This window comes from Diaporthe citri (assembly GCF_014595645.1).
Source record: "Diaporthe citri strain NFHF-8-4 chromosome Unknown scaffold_5, whole genome shotgun sequence".
NCBI classification, from domain to species: Eukaryota; Fungi; Ascomycota; class Sordariomycetes; order Diaporthales; family Diaporthaceae; genus Diaporthe; species Diaporthe citri.
Window position 1 is genome coordinate 3965103 of NW_025064850.1, and position 13408 is coordinate 3978510.

Below are 13408 nucleotides of genomic sequence, written 5' to 3' on the forward strand. Positions count from 1 at the left end.
AATAAATAAATAATAAAATTAATTTAAAATAAATTTAATACTTTAATAAGCATATTAAATTAAATATTAATTATAAATAATTATAAAAGCTATATATTAATTAAATTTAATTAATATTATAAGAATAATAAAATTATTATTATTAGCATATTATTGCATTTATTTTACTTACTTTAGCTATTAAATATTATATTATATTTATCTTTAAAATATATATATATAGCAATTAAATTAACTTTTTTATTTAAGCCTTTATTAATTATATTACTAAATTTAACTTTTTTTTTATATTTAAAGCAGCTTATAATAAAACTTTTATAGCAAAAAATATTAAGTTTATATTTAAAAAAGCTAGAATTTCCTTTTAGGACCTTAATTTTATAATTTCTAAGCTTAATATCCGCTTATAAACTTTTATATAATCCCTTTTTATTTCTCCTTAAAAATAAAAGTTTTAAATATTATTAAATGCTTAATAAATCATTAAGCAATTAAGTTTTATTAAAAATAAAATCTCTACTTATTAAAAAAGCTTCCTTATATTAATTATAAAGGCTATTAATTAAATAGCAAAAAGCATATAAATAATAATATATAAACTTATTATTTTAAAAAATTAAGTTTATATTCTTAAGGAGGCTAATATAATACTTATTAAACGTTAAAGGGCTAAAATAATTTAGATGCAGCTTAGAAAAGCACTTATAATTAAGAAATCTTAAGCTTTTATTTAAAAAAAATAAAAGGGGAAGCAATTAGCTAATAAAATAAGTAATAATATTAAGGAATTAATTTATAGTAAATTAATTAAAAGATAATATAGCAATTATAGTAAGATTAAATATAATGCAAAAACTTATAAGAAAGATAAAGAAAGGTTTATTTAATTAAATTTTAACTATATTATAATAAATCCAGCCTAATTAGCATTAATTAATGCAAATATATATATATTAATAGTTTATGGCAAACCGTTTTTTTAAGAGTATAGTTAGCATTAAATAATGCTAAATGCATATTTCTTATTAAAAGTTAATTAATTTAAATTAGCATTATAATTACGCTAATGCCTTTAAATTAATAAAATTAATTATAAATAAGGATTTAAATGTAATTAATATTAATTAATGCTAAATTTAATTAAATAATTTACATTAAGTGGGTGTTAGGGCTTGTTAAAGTTAACTAAAGTTGGGAAAATCCGCTACTTCCTAATATCCGCCACTTCCTAATAAACTACGTTACATATATTTATTATATATAAACTTTATTAAAAATAAATTTATTTTTAATTTTTTTTAAAACTTAATAAAACTTAATAAAACTTTATTTTATTAATAAATAAAGCTTATAATTAATATAATATTATATTATAAATAAATATAAATTATAAATGCTTTTAATTAATATAAAAAAACTTAATAATAAAAGAAAATTCTTAGCTTTTAAGGCTTAAAAAAATTAATAATTTTTTTTTCTTATAATTATAACTTTTAATTTATTATTATTAATTTACTTTATTAAATATTATTTATTTTAATATTACCTTTTTATTTCTTTAATTTTATTCCTTATAATATTTATTATAAAACCTTATAAATATAAGTAATAATATTAAAAAGCTATTAATTTTTATTAAAAAGTATATAATTAATAAAATGCTTATATAAACCTTAATTAACTTAATATATTATAAATATATTAATTTAAAGTTATAATTTATAACTCTTATATAAAAAGTATTAATAAAATACTTAATTATTTATTAAATAAATATTTTAATAAATTATATATAATACAATCTTTATAATATTATCCTTTTTATTACTTATTATAAAAATTATATAATATAAATATAAATAATATTTAAAATATTATTAAATCCTTATTAATAATATTTAAAGGTTTTCCTTTTAATATAAAGTATTTATATAAAATATTATAATTAATTTATAATATTATAATTAATTATTATAGCTTAAGTTAAGAAAAAGTTAAAATAAATTAATATTAAGCTTTATAATACTTTATTAACCTTAAACTTAAATATAAATAAATATTATTATAATAATTATAAAAATAATCCTTATAAGCATTATAAATAAGCTTTAAATAATAATAATTATAAAAAAGATAATTTTTAAAATAACTTTTATTATTATTAACTTTAAATATATAATTATAAAATTTAAATTTAATATTATAATTTATTAAAAATTAATATAATTAGCAAAGCTTATTATTATTAATAAAAAGATAAAAATAAAGCTTATATTAAAAATATATATTATATTTAATATAATTTTAAGCTACCTTAAAAATGCTTTTATTAAATAAAAAGTATAATTTATATAAGGCTTTTTTTTATAATATATTATTAATAAGCATTTAAATTTAATAAAGTTAATATAATTTATAAAAACCTTTAATAATTTTTACAAATATATTAAAAATTTATATAACTTATTAAATTATAATATAAAAATACTTTTTAATATTTATTATTATATTAAAATTTAGCTAAATTAATTTTATATAATATTTCCTTAAATATTTAAAAATTAAGTTAAGTTTTATTACTTTTAATTTATAAATTAAATTAATATATTTATAATAATATATCTTAAAATTAAAATATATTTTAATATAAACCTTAATTATTAATATTATTATATAAATTAAATAATAATAATATTTATAAAAATAAAAATATAAAACTTAAATAAGGATTTATATTAAATGCTTAATAAGTTAAAAGTTTCTTAAAAAATAACTTAAATATAATAATAATTAAAGCTTATAAAAAAGTTTTTAAATTTGCTTTTTTTAAGCTAATTTAATTATATAAAAAGTTATTTTTAAACTTAAATTATATAATAAATATTATAAATATTTTAAATTAATATATTTTAAAAATTATTAAAAGTTATTAAATATAATATAAAAATAAATTTTATATCCTTAAAGTTTTATTTAAAAGCATAAATAATAAGAATTAAATATAAATAAATATTTATAAAAATATATTAATTTATTATAAAAATTAAAAAATATTATTAAGCCTTTAAATAAATATATAAATTTTATATATTAAATTATATAATAATATAAATAATAGTATTATTTTATAAATAATTAAAAAAATTATTAATAATGTTATTAAGTTAAATAAGTTAATCTTTATATTTTTAATTTTAATGCTTATTTATAAATATTATATAAATTATTATTATTATTATTAATATAAAAATAAATAAAGATTATATTAAAAGTTATAAAAATATTATAAAGGATTATAATTAAATAATTAATATAAAAGATATTAAATATTAAAATTAAACTTATTTTTAATATAAAATACTTAATATAATATAAGGTTTATATAAAAAGAAAAAGAAAAAAATAAAAGAATTTAAATAAAATTATTATTATAAATAATTAAAATATAACTTTAAATATATTAAATTAAATTTATAATATTTAAATTAATAATTATTTAATTATATTATTAAAATAATAATAAGGAAATATAATTTTTATAAATAAAATACTTAATTATAAAACTTTAAATATAATTTATTATATAATTATTAATATTAAAAACAAAAAAGTATATTATTATATTATATTTATATATTTTAAAAAAAGAAAATAAAAATTAAAACTTATTAATTAAAGTAAAGTAAAATAAAATTATTATATTATTAATTTTATTATTTTAAAAGTTTAATAATATAAAGATTAATAACTTTATTATTAAAAATATTTTTAAAATTAAGAAATAATTAATAAAATAATATAATAAATATTATTTCTTTAAGTTTTATATAATATAAAAAGTAAAAAATAGAATTATAAAGTTATATAAGAAATTTTAATTTATTATTTAAAGTTATAATAATAATAATAAAAAGGAATTAATTTTAATATAAAGCTTAATTATTTAAAGAATAAATTAATAAATAATTTTTATATTTATTTTTTTATTAATTTAAGAAAAAGATATAATATTTATACTTTAAAATATTATTTAAGCTTATTTTTAATTAAAGTTAAAATTATATTAAATAATTTTTATAAAGTTATTAAAAAAATTAAAAAATAAAGACTTTTTAAATATAATTATTTATATTATTAAACTTTTATATAATATAATAAAATTTAATATTTATTAATTTAATATATATTAAAAATATTATTAATAAAAGCTTAAAATAAATTATTTTATATATATTTTTTATTTAATAATTATAAAGTTTATATAAGTTTTTAAATTAATAAATATATAAATAAATAATATATTAATTATATTTATATTAAAATTTTAAAATAAAAAGAAAATTAAAATAAAAATTATAAAATTATAAGAAAACTTAAAATAAAAGTTAATATTTAAAAACTTAATAAATTATAATAAAGCTTATATAATTATAAATATTATTAATATAATTATTATATATTAAAGAAAATAAGTTAATAAACTTATCTTTATTAATATAATAATTAAAGATATTTATTAAAAATACTTTAAATAAAAAGCTTATAAAGTATAAATAATTTTAATTTATTAATTAAAAGCCTTATATAATCTTTTAATAATTATATAAATATAAAACTTAAAAATAAAAAATTATAAAGCTTAAATATATAATTATTATAATAAATAAATAATATTATATAAAACATTAAATATATATTTTTAAATTTTAAAATAATAAAACTTTTAATATTTATAAATAAATTATTTAAAAATAATTAAAATTTAATATTATAATTTAATTATATTATTATTTTTATAAATAAAACTTATAAAGTAATTAAAGGATTTATAATAATAAGTAATATTTTTTATTAATTATTAATAATATATAAATATATTATTTAAAGTATATTAATAAATAAAATTTATAATATAATAAATAATATAAATATTAAAATTTTTTTAATTATAATAATTAAAATAATTATAAAATAATTATTATTATTAAATATATTTTTAATTATTTATATAAATTTATATAACTTATATAAATACTTTATAAAGTAAAAAAAATAATAAAAGAAAAATACTTTATAATTAATATTATATTATTATAAAAGTTATATAAAATAAGAAAAATTATTAAAATAAAGTAAATAAATAAATAAAAAAGATTTATTAATATAATAATAAAATTAACTTTAAATATTATATTATAAAAGCTTAGTAATAATAATAAACTTTATATAATATAATTTATTAATAAGTAGCGTATATTAATAAATAATGTATTTTTATAACTTTTATTAACTTTTATTAATTTTAATACTTATTTAATATAAATAATTTAATTAAATTTAATATTAATTAATATTAATTATAATTAAATCCTTATTTTTAATTAATTTTATTAATTTAAAGGCATTAATATAATTATAATATTAATTTAAATTAATTAACTTTTAATAAGAAATATATATTTAATATTAATTTATATTAATTATATTATTAAAAATATAATTTATTATAAATTAATAAAATAATTATATTTATATTAATTAATATTAATTAAGTTAAATTTATTATAATATAATTAAAATTTAATTAATTAAACTTTTCTTTATTTTTTTTATAAGTTTTTATATTATACTTAATCTTATTATAATTATTATAATACTTTTTAATTAATTTATTATAAATTAATTCTTTTATTTTATTATTTATTTTATTAATTAATTATTTTATTTTTAATTTTATTTTCAATAAAAGCTTAAAATTTCTTAATTATAAATACTTATTTAAGTTATACTTAAGTTTTTTTAATTTTTTAATATTTAATAAATATTATATTAATATTTTAAAGTATATAAGTTTATTTATTTATTATAATAAATAAATATATTATTATTTATATATTTTTTATTAATTAATTAATAACCTTTATAATTAATATAAGAAAGCTTTTTTAATAAATAAAAATCTTAATTTTAATAAAACTTAATTATTAAATAATTTATTAAGCATTTAATAATATTTAAAGTTTTTATTTTTAAAAAGAAATAAAAAAGAATTATATTAAAGTTTATAAATAAATATTAAGCTTAAAAATTATAAAATTAAGGTTTTAAGAAGAAATTTTAATTTTTTTAAATATAAATTTAATATTTTTTATTATAAAAATCTTATTATAAGCTGCCTTAAATATGAAAAAAAATTAAATTTAATAATATAATTAATAAAAGCTTAAATAAAAAAAATTAATTTTATTATTATATATATACTTTAAAAATAAATATAATATAATATTTAATAATTAAAGTAAGTAAAATAAATATAATAATATATTAATAATAATAATTTTATTATTTTTATAATATTAATTAAACTTAATTAATATATAACTTTTATAGTTATTTATAATTAATATTTAATAATTAATATTTCTTTTTAACTTAATATATTTATTAAAATATTAAATTTATTTTAAATTAATTTTATTATTTAATTAATAAAATAATAAATATTTTAAATAATTATAAATAATAAAATTTATAATTTATTTATATTAATATATTTAATAATAATTACTTATTTTTAATTATTAGGTTAAATTAATTTAATTTTTTTATATTTATTAATATATATAATAATTATTAATAAAGTAATTATATGTATTATAAAGTTAATTTTATTAAAATTATAAAAATTATTATTAATTATTTAATATTTAATTATTATATTATAAAGTAATTTAAATTAATTTTTAATAATTTTTAAATCTTTATAAAGAGCTTTTTAATAATTATAAAAATAATTAAACTTAATTTTAAGGTTAAGTTATTAATTTAAAAAGTATTAAATTTAATGCTTATTAATAAGTTTAATATTTTATAATATTAATAAAAGATTAATTATATTTTTTATATTAAAAAATTATAAAATCTTTTTTAAATATTTTAATTAATAATATATTAAATAAATATTTATTTTTTAATTTAATTAAGTTTATATATATTAATATATAATTCTTTATAAAAATATTGTTAATTTATTTTATAATAAAATATAATTTTAAAAATATTAAAAATTTATAAAGCTTTATATAATTTTAAAAAATTTAATATATTTTTTTAAAACTTTTTAATTACTTAAATAATTAAAAATATTTTATTATTTTTAAAAAGTTTTAATATTATAATTATTAATTTTTATTATATTAAATATTTAAATAAATAAATAAATAGGAAATTAATATAAAAAATATTAATATAATTTTTATTAAAAAATAATTTCTTTATTAAAACTTAATTATTTTTATTTAAGTTATAATTATTTATATTACTTTAAATTAAATAAATTAATTAAAAATAAAGATTTAATTATAATTAATATTAATTATCATTAAATTTAATTAAATTATTTATATTAAATAAATATTAAAATTAATTAAAGTTAATAAAAATATATAAAATTATATTACTTATTAATATATATTACTTATTAATAAAACTATATTATAAGTAAATAAATTAATTAAAAAACTTAAAATAACTCTTTTTAATTAAAAAAGAAATAACTTATTATTAATACTTTTTTTTCTTTTAATTTTATTATTATTAATTATAAAACTTTATATTTTTTAAACTTAAACCCTTAATATAAACTTATTACCTTTTATTTTTTAACTTTTTATACTTTAATTTAAAACTTTTTAATATTTTATTATATATAAAATTATTATTATTATTATTATTATTATTATTATTATTATTATTATTATTATTATTATTATTATATTATTATTATTATTATTATTATTTATTATTATATATTATTATTATTATTATTATTATTATTATTATTATTATTATTATTATTATTATTATTATTATTATTATTATTATTATTATTATTATTATTATTATATTATTATTATTATTATTATTATTATAAAGTTTATATTAAAAATATTTATTTTATTTATTAAATTTTTATAAAATCTTTTTTTTATTATAATAAGAATATTAATAATAATATATAAAAGCTATTTAATAATTTTATTAATATACCTTATAAAAATAATAATAATAAATAAAATTATTTAATAAATATAACCTTATTATAATCTTTAAATAAAATTAAAATTCCTTTATAAATATTATAATTATAACTTTAATTAATAAAATAAATATTATAATTATTATTAAGATTATAAATATTATGAGCTAGCCTTAGGTTGTCTGCCGTAAGGTGTTTAAATGGGGTTTATATTTAAAGTGCAAAGGAAAAGATTTACTTTCTATTTATATTTGCGCTAAAGCCTATTTTTATAAGGCCAAAGCCCATTAATTAATTATAATAAGCAAAGCCTAAACTATAATATATCCTCTTTTTCTAGGTTTTTATAATAAGCCTTAAAGAGTAGCTATATAATAAAAAATAAAGGATATTATAATTTAATTATAAATTAAATATTGCTTTTTACTTAGCTATTTAATTATACCTTAGTGCTTCTTAATTATATTAAAGGCTTAACTTATTATTTATAATTAGCATACCTTAGCTCTTATAATTTAATATATTAATTAAAGTAAGCTAATAAGAAATAATTATTTAAGCATAAGTTAATAGCTAAATTAATAGCATTTCTATAATCCTTTAATGTAAGCCTTTTATATAAACACCCTTACTTAAAACCTTAAAATTATAAATTTATTATATAATTTATAATTAATTAATGCTTAATTATAAGTAATTTATTTTATTAATAAGAATTTCTTAAATTTTAAATATTTCCATAGCATTAAATTAGTTAATATATAATTAATTTGCTTTAAGCTTAAGTTAGCGCTAAATTAGCATTACTTTTAAGCTCTATCTTATAAAAAAATTTTACGCCCCCTTAAATGAATTCTTCTTCCTTATTAGCCTTAATTAATAAAAGCTATACCCTTATTTTCTTATAGCAATTAAAGTAATTGCGCTTATAATAGCTAAGTTAGCTATATATAAAATACTTAACTTTGCTTATTAAGATTATTATAATATTAATATTTATTACTTTGCTATTTTAGGGTTAAGTATTATTTTCCTTTATTATAGTGCTAAAAACGCTCTTATATTACTATAAGGCAAAGCAAAAGATCTTAAATATATTTAGCTATTTCTTATAATTAAGCTAAGCTTTTGCTATAAAGATTAAGTTATTAGCTATTAATAATATTTTATATTTATTTAGTTAACTTTAAGCCTTTGCTATATAAGCTAATTAATTAAATTAAGTAAGAAATTTTATTATTTCCTCTTTGTAATATTATTATAGCGCGATTAAGCTAAGCTTAGCATGCTTTTACTTAAAAGGGTCCTTAAGCGTAAGGCAAATTTTCTTTAAAAAGCTCTTTAACTACTTTTTAAATATTTTTATAAAATTAATATAAAGTAAAAATTAATTATAAAAAGTTCTTAGCTAATTAAATATATAAAAAAATTAAGCTCTTTTAACGTTAATTACTTTTTTATTTATTATAAACTTAGCCCTTATCTTTATTAATTAAGTTATTAAATATTTTTAAGATAAGAGTTCCTTTAAATAAGGAAGGGCTTAATAAGTTACCATTATTCTTTTTAAATTTTACTATATTAAATTTTATATAGTTATATTATAAGTTTATAATGCAAGAGGATTTTAAATATATATTATAAGCTAGCTTTAAGTTATTTATTATAAGGTATTTAAATAGGGTTTATATTTAAAGTATAAATAAAAAGGTTTACTTTCTATTTATACTTGCGTTAAAGCTTATTCTTATAGGGCTAAAGCCTACTAATTAATTATAATGGGCAAAGCTTAAACCATAATAATAAAAAAAGTTAAAATTACTTTAAATAATAAAAATAAAGATAATTTTATTAATTCTTATAATAAAGTTATTATTAATAATATTTATTTAATTAATAATAATTAAAATTAAGTTAATAAAACCTTAATAAAAATTATAAAAATTACCTTAAAAATTAATAACTTTATTATTATAAAAAATATTAAAAAATAAGCTGCTTATTAAGCTTAACTTTTAAAGAATTATTAAAATTAATAAGTTAAAAGTTATAATTATAACTTAAGTTAAAATACTTTTCTTAAATAATATTATTATAATAATTATTATTTATATTATTAATAACTTTTAATATTAAAATAAATAAATATTTTTTAATAATATAATTAAAAGCTATATATTTATATTAAAAATATTAAAACTTTTAATATGAAATTATATAATATTTTTAATAATAAAAATTATTAAAATAATTATTATTTTAAATATAAAATTATTATAATCTTTATAATAAATAATTTAATATAAATTTTAATTTTAAGAATTTTTATTTATATTAAATTAAAAGAATTAAGTCATTAAAAAATTAAATTATTATATTAATTTAAATTAAAAAAATTTTATATTAAATTATTAATAAGTATATATAAAGCTTATATATATATAAAAAAACTTATTATAAAATATATATTATTATTTAAATAGCTTAAATAAAAGATAATTATTAAGTTAATTATAAAGAATAATAAAAAGTAAGAAAAGAAATTAATAAATAAAAATGCTGCTTATAATACTTAATTTTAAGAAAATAAATAATAATTAAAGAAAAAATAAATTAAAGCAATATTAAATTTAATTTAATAATAAAAATAAAAATAATTTTAATAATATTTATATTATAAAAATATATAATAAAAATAAATATAAGTTAAAGGATTTAGTATTAACTTTATAAATATTAACTTTTCTTATAAAGAAAAAAGTTAAAATTAAAGCTTTTATAAAAAAATTAATAACCTTTATAAAAAAGCAACCTTAAAAGTTAAATGCCGTAAATAATAATATTTAAAATTTAAAGAATAATATAATAATAAATATTATATAAATTTACTTTAAAATATATAATAAATTATAAATTTAAATTACTTTAATAATATTTATAATAATAATTATATATATTTAATATATAATAAATTATAATTTTAAATTAATTATAATAAGAATTATATATATATATTTATTAAAAATATATTTATTAAAAAAAGAAAAAAATTATAAATATTAATAAGTGCAACCCTTACCCTTAAATAGCTACTTTAATTATCCTTATAAAGGCACGTAGCCTCTTAAAACTTAAATAAAAACAATACCTAATAAACAATTACTTCCCCATACAATTATCATATATATAAGAAACCTACCAACATTCTCTTCAGCTTGGAGTGTGACAAAATCCTACTTACCGCCTTATCTCAAGGATTATCGTTTCACGTGCAGAATTGTGGCTTTCATTATCCCCTCTATATTTATGCAGCCTTCAATCGGCGTAACCCTCCCTGATACCACCAACAATTTATTTAACCACACCACGGACGGAATGCAGCATGTTTAATGTTGCAGTAATGCTTAAGGGCGCGCACCTTCAGCCGGTATAAAACCGCATATAAAACACACCAAGATCTTTGCAAAGCCCCGTTCTTCACTGCTTTTCTCTGCTTCCATCAATTTATCCACAGCGCGACCCGGGCGAAGTGTTTTATTTCTAATCTCAGCCATACCCAATACAAACCAGCTGCTTCAGCATTCCTCTGGCACACAAGATGTCTGATGATAAACACTTCACAGTGTTCCCCTTGTGGGAAGAAATGAACTTCACCAGAGATTGCAACGCGTACGGAAATTAGTACTCAAATTTTATAAATCTAAATTCATGGAACAAAAGCTACTATCTGGATGAAAACACCTCTTATAATTAAACATTTCAGCCAAAGTCTTCCACGAAACTAAACGCTGCCGGCTGGGCAGAATTAAACGTCCGCAAACTATGCTGGCAAAGTGTTACAGTGGTATGGATAGAACCTTTGGGGAGATCTCTAGTAAGCCCTTTTATTATATTATAATCTCCACCTTGCATTACTGGGGGCGCCATGGATCTCTCCTTAGGGCCAACACCTAATGTACTTGCAGCGGGGAAAGTAGCACCAATAATATGTTCACCAAATCCTTGATTAAAGATCCAATGAAATTGCGCTGCTATTATAAATATTGCAAAGCGTTAAGCTGGACTGGTGACATGGACTTGGTTGGGCTTGGAGTATATCTCTCCATCCCATCTCTTTAAGTCTTAAGACCTTAGCCTTTTATTTTAATATAAGAGCAGGTGTTTATGTCTTATTATCTAGAAGCCATCCTTATCACCATCTCTCTATTTACCTTTTCAATATAGCATATGCAACAGTACGTTACATTATAGAAAGACTTGCAATTTAGTTTGCTTTTTAGCATTAAATATTATTATAATGTTAAAAGGAATGGTTTACAGTAACGTAGTTTATTAATAAGTAGCGCACTTTTGCAACTTTTGCTAACTTTAATTAATCTTAATACTTACTTAATATAAATAATTTAATTAAATTTAGCATTAATTAATATTAATTATAATTAAATTTTTATTTTTAATTAATTTACTTAATTTAAAGTAATATAAGTAATTATAACTTAAATAAAAGTAATTAAGTTTTAATAAAGGAATTATTTTTTAATAAGAATTATATTAATACTTTTTATATTAATTTTTTATTTATTTATTTATTTAAATATTTAATATATTAAAAATTAATAATTATAATATTAAAACCTTTTTAAAAAAATAAAATACTTTTAATTATTTAAGTAATTAAAAACTTTTAAAAAAAATATATTAAACTTTTTAAATTATATAAAGCTATATAAATCTTTAATATTTTTAAAATTATATTTTATTATAAAATAAATTAATAATATTTTTATAAAGAATTATATATTAATATATATAAACTTAATTAAATTAAAAAGTAAATATTTATTTAATATATTATTAATTAAAATATTTAAAAATTTCTTTTATAACTTTTTAATATAAAAAAAATAATTAACTTTTTATTAATATTATAAAATATTAAACTTATTAATAAGCATTAAGCTTAATACTTTATAAATTAATAATTTAATTTTAAAATTAAATTTAATTATTTTTATAATTATTAAAAATTAATATAAATTACTTTATAATATAATAATTAAATATTAAATTATTAATAATAATTTTTATAACTTTAATAAAATTAGCTTTATAATAAATATAATTATTTTATTAATAATTATTATATATATTAATAAGTATAAAAAAGTTAAATTAATTTAACTTAATAATTAAAAATAAATAATTATTATTAAATATATTAATATAAATAAATTATAAATTTTATTATTTATAATTATTTAAAGTATTTATTATTTTATTAATTAAGTAATAAAATTAAGTTTTTTAAATAATTAAATTATTAAGCTTATTTTTAATAAATAAATAAATAATAAAATTAATTTAAAAATA